Here is a 5,572-nt window from a genome sequence, read left to right on the forward strand (position 1 = left end):
CATGCTCTTCTCTCCAATTCCCTCATCCAGAATGGTATGGCTTCCATAAGTGACTAAAAACCACCTTAGCAAAATGAGCTAGCATCTGCCCTGCTACAATTCAGACAGATCTGGATTTACTTCCTGACCCTCCTCACTTCATCCAACCAACACCTTGCCTCCCCTGTCGCCTGGTGCCCTTGACTACTGGTCTGTTTTCTATCTATTGTGACTGTATACACAGCTTGCCACTGAAGCTTGAGTCATAATCTATTCTATCTCTATCTCTGAAAATGATCTTTACTTCAACTTTCCTAAAGGATATAGATTTCGCTCTTCTTTGGCTCTGATAATTTGTGCCCAAACTTCAGACAAGTAATTCCCCAGATAAGCCTGCTGCTACCCTACTTGCATCTTACTTTTGCAAGCAGTTTCCATTCTTATTAGGCTAATAATTGAAGGCAGGATCAAGATATTCTATCTTCCTAGCCTATCCAAAATACCAAAAGGTTTTGTAACATTCAACAGTAAGTCAATATGGGATTATGTGCTATATATCTTCGTATTCTTCATAGTACCCAGCCCAGCCTTCTGCACTTAATATTACATGAATAAGTTAATCAATAAATGAAGGAATAGTTGGTTGTTTGATGAGCAGCTGGAGAAGAGCTGGCATAGCACACAGGTAAAGTAGAATATTATTTCATAGGTACCACTTGTATTTTTTTCTTTCTACACAAAGTGTTTAAGAAATATTTGTTCATTAAGATTATTAGCATTGACCAGTAATTGATTTTTGAGTCACTTATTTGGCTTACAATATTGTTAACTTATTAGCTACAATGTGTAAGACACCTACTGTATAGCAGCCAATATCTTGAGTACTTTCACAATTTTTCATTTTATAACGCAACAAAAGTTGAAGGTAAGTGTTAGTATCCATTTTTTACAGTAAAGGGAGGATAGAAGGTTCAGAGAGGTTAAGTAATTTGTGGAAGATCTGTTAGGAAATGAATAGGAGTCATGGATTTGATCCTATGTCACTGTAATTCCAAATTCTGAATCATTTTACTCTTTCTGCTATTTTGCACTACTTCATTGTAAAAGCAGTCTTATAAAATATCCTGCTAAAATTTTTCAGGTTTTTTTCAGGAGATGGAACTAGCACATTGTTTTTCATTAATACATTACAGCAGACTAGGTTGCAAGATCATCTAGCTGTTTCCTAGCAGAAAAAAAGAATGACTTTGAATAAATGGAACCCAGGGTCAGTATATTTTGATGTGAGAAAAGGAAGTTGAAAAGATTCAGAGGAGGACTTCTATCCAGATTAACAGGGAGGTGAGTTCATAGTTCAGGGCTCTAAGTGACTGAGGAATAAAATTAGAACACTAAATGCCCAGATGATACAGTAACAAAAGACAAAAGGAGAAACTAATCAGACAACTGGGTGAGAGGATCATAGTGAGCAATGGGTGCTGAAAACATGCTTTCCTAGTTCACAAATATTTTGAGGAATAATTAAGACTTGTAGGGAGAAAAGTGAATTCCCAGCTCTACCTTCTCCCCATCTCTGGATTTGATTATAGGGATGAGGCTATTACTACAAAAAACTAACAGGGTACGAGAGGATAAGAGAAGTAGAAGATAATTCCAACCGGAAATAACATCAACTTTTAAAAGTTACCTAATGATGGATGAGGGCATTCAAGTCAAACTACAGATGTACTTTAAAAACTAAAAGCATGCCAAGCTTGAATTAGGGAATAAAGTGGAAGCAACCATTCATTCTTATGCATCAAAATGCAAAATTATTTGGTGGCTGCTGGTACTTTTAGATATAAGTCAATTTAATAGATAAAAATTTGTAATAGAAATGGCAGCCAGATGCAAAAGGTGACACCAAGCTATGGATAAATTCTTACTTCAGGTCCACAGGTCACCATAAAGAGTCATCTAAGCATGTCCACTAGGTCTTTAGCTTGTAAAAAGTGAAATAGAGGTTCCTCTTCAAAGAGACTTTCCTCCCTGTCTAATTAGGAATAAATAATAACTTCTCTTAGAAGCAAAATTTATTCAAAGGCCTGCGCTAACATTCTTAGATGTCTGCTAGCCATAACAAAGAAATCAATGTACTTTGTGTTCTGAGCTCCCACATTTTAGCCTAAATATTTGCCCTGGCATGCTTATACTGGTCCAAGCAAGCATTAGGTCATAGCCTGTTCCTCTTCCTTATTTGAAGGTGGTTTTACCTTTCTCAGCATTCCACGAGGTACTTCCTCCTTCCTTTGTTCTCCTCTGCCTTTGCCTCTGTTGGAAATTAGTAAGTTGCTAGCCAATCGGGACAAATACAGAATGTGAGGTCCCATTCCAGCCAGTGGAAACTGAACTCAGCAGTAGCATGGATGCATCAGGTTATAAATGACCCTGTCTCCTTTGTTTGGTGTACTCTTGTGGCAAAACTGCTAGTGAGTGAACCCTTTCTGCAAAAAGTAAACTAGCCTTGCTGAGAGATCCCTTGTCTCAGTGTTGATTTTTGCGACACTGAGCATCTGTTCCCAAAAAGCTGAAGTACCACAAAATGGAGTTTTTGGCCTCTCTCTCTCCACTTAAAGAATACACTTTTAAGGCTGAACATTTGTGTTAGGTTGTTAGAAAAGCTTAAACATGCAATTTTACCTGATATGAACTTAGGAATGTGCCCCAAGTTTGCTTTCAGGAAGAGATTTTTCCAACTTTATAAAAATCTTGCTCTTCTTTTTTATTGATTAGTTTCTTGAACTATGTCTGTGCACAATACAAGTCCTTTCCATTGTAGGTAAAGGTAGCCACTCAAACCAGCTACAATCAGATGCCCTCTGAATCCCTTTGACTATTTCTGTTTGTCTTTGTGCTTGTTTCCTTGTGCTATTGTTTCTTGTGGCCTCATCAGGGACTTTTATTTCTAAGACTTCCTTCAGGCTACTGAGCTATGCACACAGGAAACTGGAAGTGCCCGAGAACTTGCATTCCCCCAGCGTGGTTTTAAAACAATGATTGATGGTGAAGGAAAATGAGGGTCCAGCTTTCTGGCCTCAGGTCAGGAGAGCTCTGATGTTGGAGAAATTGTCCAGGGACTTTGCCTGAAATCATACCTTACTCTTCTCTCTGTAATGTTTCCTCTATTTATTTAATAAATTACTTGCACATGAATCCTCATTGCAGAGTCAACCTCTAGGGAACCTGACCTAAGATACCAGCTCACATTAAAAAGGCTGAAGTCATTTTAGTGAGGCTACTACAAGAGGCAATGACATGCTCTTGGAAACTGCTTCTCTTCCAACCATTCACAATCCTTCCCCTCTGCTCTTCTGCTAGGAAATATGACCCATTAACCGGTAGACATGGCTCCCATTTTGGCATGGTTTTCAAACATTTTTGGTCCATAGTAATACCACAACCCAACATTCCCTCACACGTGCACATACACACAAAACATATAAACATAAAACAAATATTTGTGAAATAATGCTTGCTCTCCCTACCTGTGATAAACTCCATTTTCACTGTTTTCTGTTATAATTGAGTCTATTTCATTTTTTTTAAATGCTAGCAGCAACCAACTAAATTGATTTCAAGGCCCATTAATGGGTTATAACCAGTACCTTGGGACATTAAGTGTTTGCATCTAAATGCTAATATTACTACAAGAATTGTCCCAATAAGTCATTATCATCCACTAACACCTTGTGCAGCAGCTCATTATTCATGCAACAAATGTGTTTAGAGCATCTGCGCTGTGCAGGACATTTTTGCTGGGAGCCAAAAGGATACAAACATAAGAAGGCATCAAACCTCACCTTTAAAAGTTCACTATTAGGAGCCATAGTCACAAGCAACAGAAGCCCATTTCGACTGACTGAAATAACATGAAATATATATTATATACAGTATACAGTGTTCAATATGACTATGCATATAGTTTTATAATTACAGAGATACAGTAGATGTTGATGATAGATAGAGAGAGAGTCATTTTTCCAGGACTATCAGGAGAGGGAGAGAACAAGGTAGAGAGTTGTACAGCCATAATTACAGTCATCATTGCACCCCAGAAGTGGAACTTTGCTGCCTCTGCTGAGCCCTCCAAGCTACAGCATATATGGCCAGCACTCCCAGCCCACCCTGGACCCCAGTCGCTATCACTGACATCACTGCCATTGCGGCCTTGGAAAAGTCTATGTGGCAGCCACAATAGACCTCACCAATACTAGATGGAGTACCCTATCACCACATCTCTGAAGCATCAGCTCTGGAATATAAATCCAAAGTGATTGCATCCTACTGTTTAAATCTGAGCCATGGGCCTTTGCATGGTGACTAAGAGTTTAGACTCTGGGGTGAGATTCTTTGGCTTCAAATCTTGGCTTTCCATTTACTTGCTGTGTGATCATAAAAATGTTACTGTCTCTCTCTGTGCTTCAGTTTCCTCAACTGTATCAATTAGATAGTAGTAGTACCTACTTCACAGGGTTGTTTAAGTATTAAATGAGTTACTACTTGTATATTTATTTATTTATTTATTTATTTATTTATTTTTTTATTATACTTTAAGTTCTAGGGTACATGTGCATAACGTGCAGGTTTGTTACATATGTATACACGTGCCATGTTGGTGTGCTGCACCCATCAACTCGTCAGCACCCATCAATTCATCATTTATATCAGGTATAACTCCCCAATGCAATCCCTCCCCCCTCCCCCCTCCCCATGATAGGCCCCATTGTGTGATGTTCCCCTTCCCGAGTCCAGGTGAGCTCATTGTTCAGTTCCCACCTATGAGTGACAACAAGCGGTGTTTGGTTTTCTCTTCTTGTGATAGTTTGCTAAGAATGATGGTTTCCAGCTGCATCCATGTCCCTACAAAGGACGCAAACTCATCCTTTTTTATGGCTGCATAGTATTCCATGGTGTATATGTGCCACATTTTCTTAATCCAGTCTGTCACTGATGGACATTTGGGTTGATTCCAAGTCTTTGCTATTGTGAATAGTGCCGCAATAAACATACGTGTGCATGTGTCTTTGTAGTAGCATAATTTATAATCCTTTGGGTATGTACCCAGTAGTGGGATGGCTGGGTCATATGGTACATGTAGTTCTAGATCCTTGAGGAATTGCCATACTGTTTTCCATAATGGTTGAACTAGTTTACAATCCCACCAACAGTGTAAAAGTGTTCCTATTTCTCCACATCCTCTCCAACACCTGTTGTTTCCTGATTTTTTAATGATTGCCATTCTAACTGGTGTGAGATGGTATCTCATTGTGGTTTTGATTTGCATTTCTCTGATGGCCAGTGATGATGAGCATTTTTTCGTGTGTCTGTTGGCTGTATGAATGTCTTCTTTTGAGAAATGTCTGTTCATATCCTTTCCCCACTTTTTGATGGGGTTGTTTGTTTTTTTCTTGTAAATTTGTTTGAGTTCTTTGTAGATTCTGGAAATGAGCCCTTTGTCAGATGAGTAGATTGCAAAAATTTTCTCCCATTCTGTAGGTTGCCTGTTCACTCTGATGGTAGTTTCTTTTGCTGTGCAGAAGCTCTTTAGTTTAAT

The 5,572-nt window shown here is 38.8% G+C and overlaps 1 long non-coding RNA gene across 1 annotated transcript in view; it reads left to right on the forward strand.

Annotated features, from left to right (window-relative positions):
• Positions 1-288: 288 nt before the first annotated feature.
• Positions 289-5,572, forward strand: part of LOC111542689 — a 105,928-nt gene continuing 100,644 nt past the window's right edge. Inside the window, exon 1 of the long non-coding RNA XR_002731631.1 lies at positions 289-506. This is a non-coding gene — a long non-coding RNA (uncharacterized LOC111542689). The remainder of the gene's footprint in view (positions 507-5,572) is intronic.

This window comes from Piliocolobus tephrosceles, chromosome 4 (genome assembly GCF_002776525.5).
Source record: "Piliocolobus tephrosceles isolate RC106 chromosome 4, ASM277652v3, whole genome shotgun sequence".
Taxonomy (NCBI): Eukaryota; Metazoa; Chordata; class Mammalia; order Primates; family Cercopithecidae; genus Piliocolobus; species Piliocolobus tephrosceles.